This window comes from Rhyacophila brunnea, unplaced genomic scaffold (assembly GCF_057557595.1).
Source record: "Rhyacophila brunnea isolate RB1 unplaced genomic scaffold, BYU_Rbru_1.0 scaffold_21, whole genome shotgun sequence".
Classification (NCBI taxonomy): Eukaryota; Metazoa; Arthropoda; class Insecta; order Trichoptera; family Rhyacophilidae; genus Rhyacophila; species Rhyacophila brunnea.
In genome coordinates, this window is record NW_028232871.1 from 1,078,019 (window position 1) to 1,098,807 (window position 20,789).

A 20,789-nucleotide genomic window follows, 5' to 3' on the forward strand; every position below is an offset into this window, starting at 1 on the left:
AAATAAAAAAAAACAAATATAGAATACTGAAAATGTCATTTTGATTTCCATAGTAACGCACGTATATATTAATAATTTAGTTGCTAGGACCACCTCCTTAGCAACCAATAATAGTCTTTTACTTTTTACGGATTTTTCTGAAATAAATTTCCATACAAAACAGAATAAACTGAAAATGAATTCAATTCTGCTTAGAGATGGCTAAAAGTATTAAAAAAATGCATTAGCATCGTGTTCTGATATATTCTAAAAGTTTCAAATGTCTAGCTAGTCGGGAAGTTAGTTAAAAATCGATTGCATGATTTTTACTGGACAAACAAGAATACGAGCTAATAAAAACGTTGTAATAATAAAAGTGTACAACAAAATAAGCGACAAAACGACTGTTTAATCTGCAAACCGGCTAACCCCACTTGGGAAAATTGTTCAGGAATCAAAGATACGCTTGGAATAAGCAAAAATGTAATACAAATAAGCTGCACTATGAATTAAAAACATTATTTTAGCTTCTTTGTTACATATTAAGAGAACATATACAAAGAGCGGAGTTGTTCACTTTATGATATTGGAAATTTGGCACCTGCAAATGACTGTTTGGTGCGAAGAACGATAACGCATTTATTTATCGGTTTAGGAATTTGAAATTTGTGTGAGCATAGAAAACATACTTTATAACAAAATGCCATGACAATTTCATTTTTTGTCAAAAGTGCGATTAACTGGTTTGCAGATTAAGTAGTCGAAAAGGTGTAAAATTATACGATTAATTTAACGGTGTCATATTGTAGATTTCATATTGGTTTTTTCATTTGTAAAAGAACATAATTCTGTCACAGTCAGGCCGCGGTAATATTAATAATGGCGAGTGCCGATGGTAGTGCTAGTTATTGCTTAACTTTGAATGCAATGCGGTAACCTGTATGCAGTAATGAAAAAAAATCGATTGCACATTTTGTTTATAATAATTAATATATTACCATTTTTTCAATATAAAACAATTATCATTATCTACAAACAGCTTCATATCGCAATCCGGTATTATAGTGGGCTAGGGTACTTACCTATATGATTTGACCGATTTAAAAAAAAAATATAAATGTGTATAACTTGAAATCCTTTTTATTTATCAAATCGAGCTTAAATATTGGGACCATACCTAAATAAGATAGGGGGGGGGGGGGGAAATTTTGGTTAGCACACGTGCATCAACCACCTTTGGCACGGCCCTGATAAATACTGTTAAAAACTTCAAACACAATTAACTGTTTTATTAAGTAGACCAATTTGACATTTAATAATATGATATATTTATTCGTTCCTGTATAGATTTTTATCTAGTCATAATAAGACGGAAAATTTCACTAGTAAACGTTGTTTAGTTTATGACAAGCGATCCATGTTTATGACGACGCAGTGGAGAGAGATGAGCAGAGAGAGAAAATGGAGACCGCCAGATAACTGTCGCTGTTTATTTCTCAACACTGTGCTTTCGGCTCCCAACACAGTTACACCCACCTCATAATGTAAACAATAATAATCTATACTTTACGATAAATACAGTAAACAATGTTTATTTAACATAAAATAACATCAAAGTAATATTGTATAATATTATTTGCTTATTGCAATTTAGCAGTTAAAAATAATAGTGATTTTTAAAGTGAAAATGGTTTCCGGTGTTTTACTTAAACAGCGTCTATAAAAATGGATATTTTCCAGTAGCAAGGTGAGTTTTCTTCTTATATTATTTCTACTTGTAACTAACACAAAACTTTACAATACTGTCATAAAATCAAACATGGATATTGCTATCTGAAAGTAATAGTTCTTAGATAATAATTGAAAATTAATATTTGTAATATTAATAATATCGTCTGAGTAGTAGAAAAAAGTAGGTACCATATAAGAGTATTCATTAGTTAACTCCATTAATTATTTTTCTTAGAACTGACGATTTACACCTATTGAGTGTAGTATTTTTATTGTTTATACAGAATAATGATCTATTATTAGTTTTTGACGATTTATTATAATATGCTATCGAGTGTATTGTTATTAATAAGATAAGGTTTTTACTAATTAGGTTTTTTACTGACACCTTAACCATTCATAATTTGTTTATTGTATTTTTTGTGACCTTTGACTTGATAGGTAGGTAATGGAGTTTTTACCTACTTTATTGTATTAATTTATTATATAAGGAGTTAAGAGTGTTCGTTGTCAGTGTGTGCTTACATTTGGTGAGTGTACACGGCGCCTGAAGATGCCGAAAGGCGAAACCCGGGTCGCAAAAAACGACCCAAATGGAATAGTACAGAGCTTGAATCCATTAGAATTAATGTTTGTGTTATACAAATGAAATAGTTAACTAAGTATATGTTTATTTTGTTTTTTATGCTGTTTATAATACATATTTATGCTAAGATTATAATATAATATAATATAACGTTATTAATAGTGGGTCATATAAGTTAGCCCACAGTTGCTTTGAAGTTACAGGACAATTTTAATAAACGCAACATTGACATTAATATTACATTCAGCAATTGATTGGCATACTTATCTCAAAGTCGACTTTTTTCACTTTATCTCACTGTTGGTTTTAAGTACGTACATAGCGATATATTAAAACTGTGAATGGAATTTTGAGATGTATCATATTTGTCTTTAAATACATAATTTCTATTCGATGACAGATTTTTAAAACAAATTATCATAGTATTCTTTTTAATGTGGCGTAGGCAAGCTAAATTTTTAGTGCCACACCACATTAGTATCTATAGCAGTAAATCAAAATACGAAAACCTAAATACAAAGATGAATAAAACTAATTTATTTGTAGACCGTCCGACTCTAAAGCTGGTATAGTTTCAAATCCTGTGTCTGGTAAAAATTTATACAAATTGTGTTTTCAATGTGAATTTGATCTAGAGTAAGAACTTACAGCATAAGGTTTATTAACATATTGGTGCATGATTTAATCCTGCGTTTGGTAAAAATCACATGTTGTTTTTCAGTGTGTTCAGTTTAGAGCTGGACGCGATAAATGGCTAATAACTATTTATTATGATCCGATGAGGAGCAAATAATAAGAGTAATGTATGATTTTTTTTTAACCAAAAATTAAGAATGTAGTATTATATTATGAATCTATTATATATAGAAGTTAACTATTACATGAAATAGGCAAAATTTTGCCTAATTCATGTAATAGTCAAACCCGTTGCCTTATTCATGAATTAGGTAAATTATCTGCCGAGTGCGTGAATTCGCCAGGGTATGGAATTATTAAACTGTCAACATGACAGTAGAAAAAGTAAATTTAATACGGATGGTTTTATTAGTTATAATTGGACATAATATAATATTATTATTATTAGGTTAGGTTAGGTTTTGTAATTTTGAATATCCATTTTGAGGTTAGCTAACAAGTGTCAACAAACTATAAAATCACAAACAAACAATCGACCATTACACGATTAATACCCAAGCACGAATCAAATCGCGAAAATACCTTTTAATAAAATTCTTCCGTTATCATAATACTCGTATTATAGTTCTAGATTTTTTTGGGCATTGTAAATGCATATGAACGTCATTGTAGTTATTGATTGGTATATTTTTATATAATCAATGACATTTCACACATTTGGTTAGTTTGATTAGTTGCAAAAAACACCACCGGAGCGCGACCATCTATTTTGACCAATGCATGATCATTTGACACATTTGGTTTAGTTGCAAAAAACACCACCGTAGCGCTACTATCTAATTTGCCCAATGCTTGAACTAGGCAGAAAAAATACTGCCGAATTCACGCACTTGGCAGACATTTTGCCTAATTCATGAATAAGGCAACGGGCTGGCATTTTCCATGATTTAGGCAAATTGTTTCCCATTTCATGTAATAGTCAATTTAGCACATTCGGCGTAACATATGCATACTTTTAGTAGCACATCAGAAAAATATCAAATTTACTATTATGCCTTAATTATTCTCATTTTTTCTTGTAATATAATATGTTTCTTATGTATTTATACATATTATTCTATATATATATATTTATATTTTCTTTTTAGCGTTATATATCTCTTATATTATTATATTGTACAATATTATATAATATAATATATATATATTTTATCGTTATCCAAATAATGAAGTCTGAATACGTGTATTCGACAAAGTTTCAGTTTTAAAAATACTATTTTGATGTCGAAAACAGATGAACAAAACTAATGAAAATATCGTTACTGTTATTAGTATTACGCACTGAAAAAATAGTTGTCAATTAAATTTAATATAAAGTGCATATCAAATATTGTAGTGGTTCCTTAAAATAATGTAGAATATTTGGTCCTGAATGCTGGAAAATATTTATTGGACACTCTTTTCTCGCATTTTACAACAGGTCGTATTCTTATTTGTCCGGTGGTTGTTTATCCGGTACAAATATTGCAATCGATTTTTAACTAACTTCCCGACTAGCTAGACATTTGAAACTTTTAAAATATATCAGAACACGATGCCAATGCATTTTTTAAATACTTTTAGCCATTTTTAAGTAGAATTTAATTCATTTTCAGTTAATTCTGTTTTGTATCAAAAGTATTTCAACACCATTATCGGTTGCTAGGGGTCTGGGGTCCTAGCAACTACATCATTAATATATACGTGCGTTACTATGGAAATCAAAATGACATTTCAGTATTATTTCTATCAAGTACAAAATTTTTTGATCGTTTAAGCTAGTCAAGTCATGTTTATATGATTCAACAGAAAATTTAAAAACGTTGTATATAAAAAGTTCTTTTTATCTTGTAATTATTAATACATTGTATTCGAATCGTATATTCCAATATATAAATATAGTTAAACAATTTTAAAAAAATATTCAAAACGATGAGATAATAGATTTCAATTGTTTTTTTATATTAATTTATTTTCACTCGGTTGCTTTGCGGTTAGTTTCACTTGCAAATTTAATCACAATATTATACCTCGCAATAGTCAGTATGAATATATTTTAAATATGTATATATAGCTCTATTACTATCTTAACACTGTTGCATACTCACCTCTAGTCTCTAGTCACTTCGTTGAAAACGTTGAATGTAACAAAAGTATGCTTGGCTCATCTCTTCTTCTTGGTCGTTCCCTCATAGCTAAGGATCGTGACGACCTAGAGATCCCGTCATCATCAGAGTGATTAAGACCTTATACCCCTCTCCTTCCTTTACTTCTCTCAGGACATAATGAAGGCTGCCCTCAGTAAACTCTTTCACTTACTCTGTTTTACCTTCCTTGGAGATTTCCCAAAACAACCAGTCTCTCCAGGTTATACGATTCGTTGGAAAAAATCTTTTTGAAAAATATACGATTCCCAACGGGTTCAAAGCCAATGAAATTTGCATCCATGTGCTCTACCAACTAAGTTATGTAGGTCTTATCTAATTGCTACGTAATTATTGTTAGTAGTTTTTAGAATACATCATATTGGTTATTTATTTCTCTGATGTGTTTTCAAATTATGTACCTATGTTAAATAAAAGAACGTTACATTTTGAATGCTTTTGAATTATTCGTTGAATCAAAAAAATAGTTTATATTTAACTATATTTAAAATATATTTAAAAAACGTACAGATAATCAATATATTATACAATGCAACATTTTCGCGTTAATCTATTTTTATACGTTTTTAAGCACGGATCTGCGCAGAAGTACACTTACTTTCTTGCGCATATAGTAGGTATGTAAACGCTGCGTTTGTGTGTGAAAAGTCTGTTTTACCTGATGCAATATTATATTAATTACAGTTTTATAATGAATATCCCATCTCAATCGGGATATTACAAAAACCTAAAGACAAGCACGAAAAAATATTGTTTTTAATGTGACCGAATGTTTAAAAGTGACAAAAAAACAGTACAATTTTAAATATAATATTACTAAATCGGCAAAGGAAGTAACTGGAGTACCTATTAGCACCATTCAGAGAGTAATGCGGCAAGGCAAAAAATTGATAGATAAATGAGGTAAAATAAAATTTTTGATCGGTTATTACTTAATTGCACTCCGAATAAATGGAAAAAATGCTGTGAGCACGATATAAATAACTACAAGATAAAAAGAACTTTTTATATACAACGTTTTTAAATTTTCTGTTGAATTATTATGCTTAATATGCTCAAACCTGTACTTGATATGAAGTAAATAAAAAACAAACAAATAAACAAATATAGAATACTGAAATGTCATTTTGACATTTCATTTTGATTTCCATAGTAACGCACGTATATATTAATAATTTAGTTGCTAGGACCACCCCTTAGCAACCAGTAATAGTCTTTTACTTTTACGGATTTTTCTGAAATAACTTTCCATACAAAATAGAATTAACTGAAAATGAATTCAATTCTGCTTAAAGATGGCTAAAAGTATTAAAATAATGCATTGGCATCGTGTTCTGATATATTTTAAATGTTTCAAATGTCTAACTAGTCGGGGAGTTAGTTAAAAATCGATTGCAAGATTTGTACTGGATAAACAACCACCGGACAAACAAGAATACGAGCTAAGAAAAACGTGGTAAAATATAAAAAAATAACGCGATAGGGTATCTAACACCCGTTAGGCTTAAAAAGCTCAATATAAATATACCATACAGAATAAAATACATGTCTTGTTTTAACTTCACTTAGAGTATAATACCACATTGATTTGAAGTATATGTCGTAAACTAATGTATGAGTAGGTACTAACAGATGTATTTATTTTCTATTTCCTCTTCATTTGAAAGTAATCATTGTCATTGTAATTTACTTTTCACACCATTTTGTTGACGATAACTTTCCCAAGATAGAAGATAATGTTACTGGTGCCATAGGACTTGGCAATTATTGACACAATGATCAGTATCTTCCAAGAACTCTGATTGTATTGAAAAGACGGAAAATATGAGAAATAATGCGTGAAAGTTAGAAACTGTTTCTGTAACTACTCGGAAGGAATTCGATTAGGTGAGTAGTCTTATCTGAAGATGATTTTAAATACATTAATAACAAGTAGTATGGATTATGAGCAATTTGACTTATACTGGAAAGAAATACAATTTTATTAATTTTACAGTTTCGAATTAGAGGTATATATTGACAACTTTTACGGAATATTTTATAGGTACACACCAGTGGCAAAGATTCCTTAAGCGTCAATTACATTGAGCTACTTTACGAGCATTTTGTTGGCGAATTTACAATCTGCCTGTAAAGTTGCCCAGTGTAATCATCGAAGAAGCTAACAAGCAGGTTGTAAACACTCTACCGAGAAAAGTTGAAAGCCGGTCAACTATACACGCTACACGCCGGCGTGTGGGCTTACTACGTCTGCGCAGTAGAGCGCAGTAGCAACCTCCCGGTAAAAAAACGAACTACGTTCTGTCAAAATAGTCGCTGGCTTGTGGCTTCTCAGCGAATGGAAAGTTTTGTGTGTCATCATCATAATCGCAGTAGCTAAATCGCCCGCTATTAAATTCGCAAACAAACAGCTCGTAAAGTAGCTCAATGTAATTGACGATTTACTAGACATTTATTTAGAATCTACATTAATAAAAAATTAAATTTATATTACATTACATCAGTAACAGACTACCAGAGCCATCAGTAAGTAATATAATATAAAAGTTTTTTCAATACATTTATTTATATATTTTGTGTCAAGTATTATTTACATGTGCATTCAAGGGCTGTAATAATCCGTACGTAAATGTATCATGTTTGGTAGAGTATATTTATACTTTTTTTACATAACCATTTCTTTTATTCAACGAATAATTTACAAGATTTGAGAATGTAACATTCTATATATTATTAAACATTCATAACTTGAAATCATCTCGTCAAATTTGAATAACGCGATTTGATAAGCATTTCATGTAAGACCTACTAGTTAAAATTATCGTAATTAAGTAGGCGGCCCGTAGCTTAATTGGTTAAAGTATACTGGCTCGATACCAGTAGATATACGGGTTCAAATCCCGTCGGGCGTCGTATTTTTTTCAAATGTGATTTTTTCTAGTAGTATGTGTTTTCACGTTATGCATGTAATTATTTTTTTCTTTTGACATGTCGATCCTAATAGGATCATATGGGCAACCACATAGTGGAGGTTTGTATTAACAGATTTTTGTTTAGTTTTTTCAATTTGTGTTTGAAGTCAAAGTATGGATTTAATAGGTTGAGCAAGTGGCTAAAAACCATTTCTCGTAAAAACAAAATCTGTTAATACAACCACCACTCTGTGAAGGCCCATATTATGATCCTCTAAGACTAAGTTTTGAAAATGGTGAAGTAGTAGTAAGTGCCTTTTATGTACCTATATACTGCTGTTTTAAGATATAGATTAAATCAATATCTAAAAGATTTTACGTACTATTTTCATAAATCAAAAAAATCCAAATAAATTTCTATGTTAAGTAAAATTCACTAAACGAAACGTAAAATTTATCAAATTGTTATGCTATACATAGTATTGCGAAAAAAATTGTACTTAGATGGCTACATCATATTGTATTTACGCAAAAACTTTATGGAGATTATACGTTCATCGTATGTCTTATACATTAATACATTAGTTGTGATGAGAAATATTTCTTATAGACAATTATTATTGATTTCGTTACTACGTAAAACGTAACTATTTATTTACTATTGTATATTACTGACTGACCCAATAAAATGGAATCAGACCTTCTTATTTCCTGCTGTATACACAGTATTCATTATAGTATTTATTTTGACTTTTGTATCTCTTTTTTTACAGTATAATTTCCCAAAAGACATCACTTTGAATACTTGAATGAACAGTGACTAAAAGAAATGATTTTTTTTCAGGATGGCCATGGCATTGACCGTCTACCGACGAACGAGATGAATGGATTGAAAGAATAATTAAGTGGTGTCGCCGCTTTAAAAAAAACTCAGTTTTAGTGTTCTCGTTTTGCCACGTAAAATATCACAGGCATCGTGGAAAATAAATCACTCCGGTGGATATACTCAGGCGTCCGTTGCAGTCTGCAAAACACACAATAGTACACAATTAAACAATGTTTGAGGCAGTTTTGAGATGACGATAGAGTTGAATGAAAAAAAAAATACGTACAACACGTAACTAAGTGACATCTTATCACGGTTGTTAAACATCGGTGAGATATATTATTAACCAAACGAATGAAAAATATAATACTGTAACGATATAATCATAAAACAAAAACATTTTTATACATAATTTTATATATTATTATTTGTTCTAAAGAAACTAATTAAAAATACAGTTTTATAGTGTGTAAATAAAAATGTTAATAATAAAATTGTTGTTATTTAATAATTAATTTCTTTATGAAGACAATAAACAACCATAAATGATAAATAATAAAAAAAACAGCTTGATTATAATAGACAATTAATAAAATATAGAGTGCGATAAATAACAGTTAGTTTATAATATATTTTAATAATGTTTATATAATATAGCACACACAGTTATAATAATTGAATGTGTATATTGCTAAGGGTCGTGTCTTTGAATGATTGAGGGAAACATACTGATGTTTCAATTAACTGTATTAATTTAACCGTTAGTTATTATACTGATTTCTCCTTTGCGATTATATAATTATAAATGATTTTTTAACACTACAACAGGCCAGAAGAGCATAATTACAGTAGTGAAACACGTCGCAGAATTACACAGGCTATTGAGAATTACATTGTATAATATATAGTTGTATTCTGACCTCACTAGGAATCGAATCCGGAGCTCCTGATATGAGAAGCCATTTAAGTACGAGGGTATTTAGAGAGATTCCATTATACGAAGTTGCATAGTTGTTATGATAAATTGCAGTGATCTGAATTGATTATAGACTGGTATATTGAATCCGTTGCATTTGTTGTAAACAAGATAAAATAAATTCTAGTGGTTTAATAATATAGAGAGGGACTATAATAATAACCAAGACAATTTCATATTCCACTGCAACAAAATCGATCAAGAAACAACAAAATTATTTGCAGTCAATCAAACGAAATTGTTGGCAGAGGCTGCAATCAAAGTGAAAGGTCTCTAGTAATCTAATAAACAATAGCCGCCACGGCAATTTATGAGTGCTTTAAATTTCGCAAAAATATTCAACTTTGAAAAGAAGACTGGAGTCACGTGACGTGAAACATATGAACCGAATCATAATCGCTTAAAACAATGTACAAAGAGAAGCGGATTAAAAGGCAGACAAGAACTCGGATTGTACTTTCGCGGTAACATTTGAACTGAGTTAAAATCTAAATTACAATAGTTTCAAACAGTGAAAATAGTAAAAATATGAATTATCTATTAAAATATATACGACGACAAGCTGACTGTTGACATAATAGAACTTGTATTGTACGTATACAAGACAGTCAAAACGGATTTCCTGTTCACGATGTCTTAAGTGCCAGTTTGTAAACATAGTGTAAAAAGATCAAACAATCGTTAACCTAAAACCAATAATCAGTATTTTGAATTTAAAATCGGAACGCATTAGTATTTTTTTTATGTTTATAAAAATACGATATTATGTTACTTAAACTGTAATCTATGAAAATACACTTTCACAGATTGACCGTTATAAATTGTGAAATTTAAACTGTTGTAAAGATTACATCGTCAGTGAATTTAAAATCGTAAACTAAGTATATGAAATATATTATATTGAAGAAATTTAATCAGTGAAATATAATACAGACAGAAAAGTGATAAAATAAAAAAAACATAACCATTGCTATTAGAGGAATATGCAAGAATTTAATCTTCGAGTGTTCCGTTTTGAAACGGCATCCAATTCGATAGCTGAGACAGAGGCAGACTACCACATGAGGCTGAACTCTTCGCAGTGGATTCATTCTCACGGATTATTTACCTGCCTCGAAGAAATACTCCTACTGCGATGATCCTGGTGGATAAGAGGTAATTAAATGTCTATTGTCCCCCGAATTAGCGATTTTTGAGTGTGCGAGAAAGCGATTCGCAAACAATGGAATTAAAATACAATGTCAATTTTTTTTCGTCTGATCTAGAAAACGGCTCCAAAAGTGGATTGCAACAATTAATGCACAGCTTAACTTTACTGCGAAACAGCATTTAATATATTTCGGCTAATTTATATTTGCATTCCACGAAATTTAAATTACGTAAAACACGATTTTAAGTCAGATAAAAATTAAAACTAACAATAAACTTGACATCATTCGCACCGTTACAACTATGCTAAAATTTTTGACATAAAATAGATTTTTTGAATAATATTTTATTATGTGTATATAAGAGGGGTTTAGAAACAAAAACGGCAGTTTACATTTTCGTAAAATGTTGGCGAGTCATATTATATCTTTCTAATATGTAGGTATGTATGATTTCTTAAAATGACAGTTTAACATGTTATTAAATTTGTATTGTCATTATTAGCCAGGGTCGATCCCCTAGCTCTTTCCACTCTTCTCGGCTCTTAGTTATTTGCTGCCGCGTACATCCACCGAAATTTATGAGCTCGTTTATCCAGCGGGTTTTAAAGCGTCCATATGGACGTTTAATTCTCCTTGGCGTGTCCGGCCCATTATCATTTCATCTGCTTAGCGACCTCTATCATATCGCGTTCTCTTATCAATTTATTTATTTTGTGATCTTTTCGCGTTATACCCAACATGTATCTTTCCATACCACATTTATACTAATAATAATTACATTGTATAATAGTTTTTATTAGAAATTATATCCGTACAAGAGAAATAAGATATGTATTGATTTGCCAAAGTGGAAACTGCTAATTTTGTTTCTAGTGCCTTCATATATACAACGGTCAACCATTTGTTTAGTTCAGTGCATCTATTATATACACAGCACTGGTATTGGCTGCTATTGGCGGCTATCGAGTGTAGTTTTTCATATTTTTGTATTGAAGTATTATAATTTTGTAAAAAAAAACAGTTGTAATTCTTACAGCACCTCTATTATCTGTGCTAACTTTAGAGCGAGATAGACAGCTTAGACGGCTAACTTATTGTAAAAATTATAATACCTCAATACAAAAAATGATAAACTACCCTCGATAACAGCTGATAGCGGTCAATAGCAGTCTTGTGTATAGAATAGATGCGCAGGTTTCGATAAAAAATATACACATATATATTATATTGTGAGTGTGTGTTTACATAATATAATTATAATGTAAATTACCACACTATGCTCTGCAAGAATTTTTAATTGTTTTATACTTTATTGATTGACGTGGCATTTAAAATATTAAGTTGTCGTGTTTATAAGATTCTCAATTTATAGATTTGAATAATAAATAATATGTAACACACGTCATCTAAGATTTATATAATGAACAACGCTAACTAATTCATTTCACTTTCATAGAATGTTTATATTCAACATGCAACGATAATTTACATAATATCTAGACAACTATTTTCATACGATGCGTTTAAAAGAGGTGTTATAATTGTCTATGCTAGTGTGCATGTTTTATTAATCTTATTTCGCACTTTACACATACATACATATAAGATATCCCCAGTGCCGTCCCGTAGGGGTAGGCAGATTGAGCGTCGCTTGGGGGCGGCAAATCGAGGAGAATCATTAGGTATATATAGAAATAGCTACCTAAACTTAGTAACAACGGAAATATCTTTCGATTAAAAAATACAGCTCACAGGTTGGAAACAAAATGTTTTAATTACTATAAAAGTTTTAACAGGACTATATTTGTGCTGTCGGGTTCGCGATGTCTAGTTTACTTCCGTTGTTCTTAGACATCACGTCCAACAATGACACGTGCAGATTTATGAATTATATTTGAATTGTAGATAGGTACCTACATAGTTATCTAATTCAAAATTTATCGAAATAGGTATGTTTACCTGTCACTCGCGAGTTTTGGAAGTTTTCAGGTGTATTTTTGAATATATCTGAAATCGTGGACTCGAAACATTGTCTATTGAGGCAGAGATGGCATTTAAATTTGATTTAGTGGTATATAATCCATACAACACATTTCTTAGATATTGGTGTCATGAAAGGATGATAAAAAATACTGTATAAAAATATGTGGCGGCATTTTGCCACTGCCTAGGGGCGGCATTTTGTCTAGGAACGTCACTGAATATCCCGTCTCTATTTATATTTACATCTGCAATTATAATGTATCGGTGGCGAAGGGTGGATATAGGCTGTTAAGATCCGGCATAAGTAGTGCACACTAAATTTTGTCATTCAAATGTATTTGCTTTCATTGAACTAAGACAACAATGTGTAGATAGTGTTTGTTAGTTTTTAAAATTCAATTAAACCCTGCATAATCCAAGCTATAGTAGATAATAGTCTTCTATCTATAAAATATCCAAAAGTATATCATAACCATACATAATTTTAGATATTTTATAGATAGTAAAATATTTTATCGATTATGGTTTGGTTTAGGCAGTGCTTAATGAATTTAAAAAAAACTAACCAACACCATCTGTAATATGTATTCCTAATTCAACGAAAACAAATTAGTATGACTGTAATAGTGTGCACTATTTTTTTCGGATCGCCCTTAGCATACCTAAAATATTTAGTTTAGTTAGAGCTTAATATTAAGATAGGACATACTAATTATCAGAATGCCCGTGATATGCTACGTTATATAAAACGTTTTTATTAATAATGAAGGTTGTCTATGAAAGGCTATGTCATAGAAAGGATGTTTGCTATTCTTGATAGAAATACATTATAATATTATGTACTTTCTTAATTAAAATACAAAACTTTATGTTATTGTACTACATAAAACATATTATGTAGTACTAATTCTACTGTATTTAATAATAATCATGACTGGTTTCGTCAACTTCAAAGGGATAATATCAACTGATAAGGAATAAGTTGTGCCTTGGCTTTTCATCCGGGGGCTTGGTGTTCGATTCCGGTAAGGTCACCTGTGATTTTATCAAAACCTGTGTGTTTGTGATTGTTTCACGTCTATAAATTACTAATTGGTACACTAGTCATTGGGTCCCATGGAATATAGAAGCGTTAAAAAATAATATACCTAATTATGTGTGTACCTATATTTATTCAAAAAGGCTAGCTAAATTTAATTATTTATTTTTGAACATAGAATTTAATTTAATTATTATTCATGTTTTCAATAAATAATTTTGCCTTTTTTTAAATTTGTTTGTAAGTATATTTTTTTCCAGTTGATAGTGTCTCTTTGAAGGGGTGTCAAACCGATCCAGATTAATATTAAACAAAGTGGAAAACAACGTTTAATTAGTATTATTACATTTTGTGTTTTATTTTAATGAATAAATAAACGAATGTATTTTAATTAAGAAGATTTTAACCCCCTGTTGACAATGGAATATCTCTGAAATTATTATATGTCTAGCATAGTTGATTTATTATTACACGTCAGTCAAGTATCTAAGATCCGTAACAAAACAACGATCTTGCTGTACGCACAAAATAAGTGAGTCGTAGAAATATCGATAGATCAATACAATTGATAATAATTATTACAATCGTGACAATAGATGAATAACAGTCATGATAAATAATAATGAATACTTCTGGTGATATTGGGGTTACCGATCTTTTGTAAGAGAAGTTACTTCTGTCATTCGTATTTTATAATGGAAAAAACATGGTAACATAGTGTTTTTTTATCTTATTATTCTGCGTTGGCCTCTACTGTGGAAGGTTAAAGACCGAATTACAACACCTGTACTTGTACTTGTACGGAGTCTTCAAAATCTTCAAAATTGGGTTAACTTCTAAGGATCGGTTACTTGGTCATATTTAACTGCCGCTTTATGTTAGACCGTGGAAATCGCGCGTTTAGTGACCGACGATATTGTTAAAAAGCGCAGAAATTGAGAAACATGAATTACAGTCTTCTTCTTATTGTGTCATCAAGGCGATCCTATCTTTATCGTCTGCTACCCGGAACAGTTCGGTGGAGCTGCACTCGTACCAATCACTGAGGTTCTTAAGCCACGAAATGCGGCGCCGTCCTCTGCTACGCTTACCATTGATCTTTCCTTGAATGACGAGTTGGGGAATGCTGTATTTTTGTCCTCTCATAATGTGGCCGAGGTAACCATATCCATAACGGATTACAGTAAGTTGTTAAGATGACGAAGTATATCGGACACAGAATTTCCAACAAATAATTTATATATTAAACTAATATGGGGAATAATGTACTATTTTTTATCAGGCTAGATATTCCAATTTTGAAATAGGTAGGTACATTACACTGTGCGAAAAGTGGAGGTAGGCTGTTAAGATCCGACATAAATAGTGCACACTAGACTTTGTCAGTCAAATATATTTGTTTTCATTGTAATAAGACTACAATATGTAGATAATGTGTGTTAGTTTTTAAAATTCAATGAAACCCTGCCTAATCCAACTCATAGTAGATATTAAAACAAAATTGTTTATCTATAAAATATTTAAAATTTTGCCATTAAATCATACATAATTTTAGAGATTGCGTATTTTTATTTTTTATGGTTAGATTTAGGCAGGGTTTAATGAATTTGAAAAACCAACTAACACAATCTGAATATGAATTTTTAATTCAACGAAAACAAATAAGTGTGCATTATTTATCACACGTCCATAGTATACCTAAACGATTATGGTTTGGTTTAAGCAGGGTTTATTTGATTTTCAAAAAAAACTAACCAGCACCATTTGCAATTTGTATTCTTGGTTCAATGAAAATAAATAAGTATGACTGACAAAGTTTGGTGGCACTATTTATATAGAATCTTAACAGCCGACCTCCACTCTTCGCCACTGGTATAATGTAACATTTTTTATCATGATAGATATACCAATTTTGAAATACATTAATTATTCTACTTACTAATAGGTGAAAAGTTAAAAAAAATGATTAAGTCATTCGTAATATCCAATGAAAAATAATCAAGTCCTAATTAAATTATAAATAACACTATGGGTAGGCACCAACTATTTTTATGTTTCAATACCAAATAGTAAGTCCCACACCAAGCCAAAATCGTTGTCATAGGGAGCAGTATCAGGCATCTAGTATAAATTACGTAACATTACGTTTGAATTTAAAATAAAATTTAAGTTAATTTTAACATGCCAACGAATAAACGAGATGCAATTCTGTATTTGATTGAATTTTGTATACAATGTATATGTTTTGACAAATGGTATGTTATGTGTTTCTCAAGTGTATCTCTTCTTGGTGGCGAAATAATTCATCTCAGTCGAAGTCTGTGCATCTCGCCCTAAAACACGAGGAGATATTTTGTTCAGAGTCGCCCACAAAATTGCGCTACTCTGCGATGCATATCGGAAGTTACTGCAGTTTGAATTAGTAACACTGTAACCTGTTGCAGTTTTTTCTACTACTTGCGGCAAAGTGCATGTGGGCCGACTCTTACCTACTTTACCTACATTACCTACTTGCATACACGTTCATATTATACAATCATAGGATCCCTATAACTCTTATAATCTATGGAGGTATCCAAAGTTCCAGCTCCTCTTTCGTAATCATATTAATAATTAATTAAAATTACAATTTACTTACACGTCGCTATTTACTTTGGTTTTATAAAAAAAACTCAAAGATTCAAGGCATTAATATTGTAATGATGCTATTTAATAGAGAAAGATTTTTCCGGTACAGTTCGGTTATGAGGAATACAGCAGAAAACACATTTTGAAAACACCCGATATACTGGATTATTTGTTAGTTTGGGTTAGTTTAGGTTAGGTTAGGTTGGTTTATTATGTTAGGTTTGGTTAGGTTAACCTAACAAATAATTCAGTATATCGGTTATTTTCAAAATGTGTTTTCCGCTGTATTCCTCATAACCGAACTGTACCATTTTTCCCTTTATAATTAAATAAAACAATAAGTACATAATTATACATACTTTGAAAACACTAAAAAATACGCATGTTCAATAAAAGAATGTTTAATTCCTAAATCTTCTTAATTATTTGTTGAATAAACAGATAGTTTATTAAGACATATGTCACAAATTTCTTGAATATTTCATAAAATTTGTTTTAATTTATATAATATATTGTATTTATTATTAAAAAAAATGGATTATTCTTTTAAACACTACAAACAGGTCATGCGGCCTAATGTCGGTAGTGTTGTGAAACAATATTGCAGTAGTAAAAATGAAACAATCTCATGGACACTCGAGTTTTGAATAAATCATTTATAATAATATGTACTGTAACCTCACCGTAGATCGAATAACCCTTTCTGGGATAAATCATTAAGTTATTAAGTAAATCTATGCGAGTATATCTGAGTCGGTTCATTGGGCATTGCGAAATTTGATTTGAAAATATTTAAAAAAAATATATCGCCCTTAAAAATTAAAATCTTAAACTGAAATTTAAATTTGTACTATAAGTTAATCCGCTATTATTTTAAAGCCTAGTTTATTTTAACTGTTTCCGCATTGAACTAACTAATTTTCAATAGACAAGCAGGTCTTTCTATTATATTGTGGTTACCGTCATTCTATTTTGTTTTTTACATTTAAAAGTATTTAATACAAACTGAAGTACCCGGCTTCGCACAGGGTCACTTCGTGGGTACATTTATATTAGATATTTAAAAAATAATAATAAGTAATTATCTTTTTAATATTAAAATATCTGTGTAATACAATATGGCAATATGAACGTTATTGATAGTATTAATATGTAGTAATAAATTCGAAATTGGATGGAACAAACAAACAACAAACTTGTATTTTATATAATACTAATTTAGAAACCTTCGCAGGTGTGCGCACAACAACTGACAAAAGTTTCATCGCAATCGGATGAATGGTATAGGAACGCATACGGGACAGACAGACAGATATTCATTTTTATATATAAGATATAGCCTATAACCTTTGCGCAAGTGCAAGTAATAAGTTGAAAAAGTTTTATCGCTATCGGATGAACGGTATGGCAGCGCATAAAATACGAACAAACAAACAAACAAATATTGATTTTTATATATTAGAAGATGTTATTATTTTCAACATAATTGGGTCTAGTTGCAATCTTTAAGTATGACAACCGGTTTTCTGTTAGTACTTATATCAGAAAAGTTTCTGAAGGCAATGGACTTTACATTTTGTTAGTACTTACCCTAATCTTTTTACCGATATTTTGGATTACGATGTAGGTAAACTTATTGTAAAAATCGACCAGTTAACAATTTACTTTTGATGGTTTAGCTTCTTTTTAGATAATATAAAAATAATAGCTGCCAAAGTGTACTTACTTCCACAAAAAATAGTAAGTTTGCACTAACGGAAAACATTATCATTGCGGGAATTAATCGGATTTCATTTTGACTTTTTTAACCGGGATTTTTTGCAACTGTCATTCTGACCAGCCATTTTTGCGATTAAGTAAAATGGCTTGGAAAACGATCAATTAAATTTCGAGCCATAATGTTTTTGTATTGCATCGGAAATAGACGTCGAAATAATTGGTCATTTTGCTTTTACTGTGGGTCAAGGTTGCTGATTTTACCGACGAGTAAGTTTAATTAATGATCCGGATAACAGCTAATAAATATAAATGCAACTCATGCTTAATAATTATTTTTTAATATATCCAAGCAAATTTATAATTATTCTCTATGGGAGAGGCAAATTACGACATGTCCAAACTTAGTGAAATTGAGTGTTACAGCGCATGTACACATGCATGGATTTACTGGCAGCAGTAGTGTGTATTTTAAACTATCATAACAATACATGTAAAAGTGCTGACTGTCTCTCCAATCTTATTCTTCAAGAGTAAGCGAGACGCAATGTTGTCATTTAATTTTATGGTACTATTGACAGGTTGTAAAAATCGGTTAACCTCAAAATTAGTGTAGTTCGTTCGTTCTACTGCGCAGGCGCAAATCGAAAAAATCTCAACCGTCTCATGAAACTGTTTTGATCCATGTATGCAATCTTGCAATTTGCATGATAATACGTGTTTCCACGTGCATTTTCTTGTTATGGCCGCGATAATATGTACTGTCAGCAGTAAATCTATGCGCATGTAAACAAGGTATTAATATATTTTTTTATACTATAAATAGATGGAGCCTTATACGTCACCTACTTATGTTATGGCATTTGAAAATAATCAACAAAATATGAATCGTGGTTCTGTTGTCAGTCCGATTTTTTTATTCACATAATTTGGAAGCCATTTTTTATGTTCAATGAAATAACACACACATTTTACAGAATTTATCAATGAAATAATAATAGCCAAATGAATGTAGTATTACTAACTACTTACTCATCGTACCGGGTTATCTTTTCTGTAAATTAGAAAATAAATAACATATCAGTAGTGTGAAGTTCTTTGCAAATGAACTCGCAATGCGACGTCATTTATAGCTAGCTTAATTAGTGGACCTGTGGTATTTTTTTATACACCAATTTCACACATTTACGCTCCATCTCTATAAAAGGAGGGTTTCGACATTTTTGTTTATTGCTACAAGTATGTTTAATTAAATAATTTATTTCTCATAATCTATAATGATATAAACAGTATTATTTAACTTATAATCAATATAATGATAATTTTTTTTTAATTCTTCTTAAGGGGGGACATGCTCAGCATAGGTCAAAATGCAGCTTGTGTTCTATTTTCAAAGCATGATCCTGGAAATTCCTTAAACGTTGTAGATAATCTATTTGTATAATTTTGAAGCCTTATTATCCTTTACCGTTTAAAAAAATATATTTTTTTCGGTTAGGTACATGTTCAAACACGCGCGTTAATATGTTCTTACTCCCTACTTCAGTTTTAGTTTGTCAATTTATGGCTACGGCTGAATGTTGTAGCTTAACCACTGGGGAATGCCAAAAGAATTGGCGTATTTCAAAAAAACACTACCTTATTCTTAGGTCAATAATTATTATAAAGCAATCATTATTCGTAGGATGTTTATCAGACTTGAATGGTCAAAGACATAGCTTATAATTAGTATATTTAGAATTATCTTCAAATGTGTTAATCTTGCCCATTTTTTGAATAATAAAATGCCTAATTCTTGTAAAATTTGGGATCACAGAGATTATCAATATAATTTTTTATCGTAAATATTTCACTATAATAATGTCGACATAAATTATACTGATGGTTTTATAAATGCGTTTAAAAATTAATATATTTTTAAAATTCCTAACACCACTGCACATTTATGTACTGAAATATGACTATAATATTCTAAAACATTAGAGCGAGAGGTTTAAAAGAATACTATTTTATGTAATAAAAATACTTTATGCAGTCATCAAATGTTTAAAATAAATATAAAGGATAATAAGGATTCAAAATTATGTAAATAGATTATCTACAACGTTTAAGGAATGTCCAGGATCATGCTTTGAAAATAGAATAAAAGCTCCATTTTGACCTACGCTGAGCATGTCCCCCCTTAAGTATACAAACGAAAATTCGTTTTGGAAACAATTTAATAAAACTAGAATGAATAAAAAAAAAGAAATTTGGACACTTAAAGCATTCTCACTGACATAAAATAAACCTACCAAATGTATAATGTTTGAAAAATTACTAATTTCTCTCATTTATTGACGTATTATAAAATGATCGAAGTGTGTGAAAAATAAAATGATGCCAAAATTTTAATCAGCCAGAATCATCATATACATTTTAG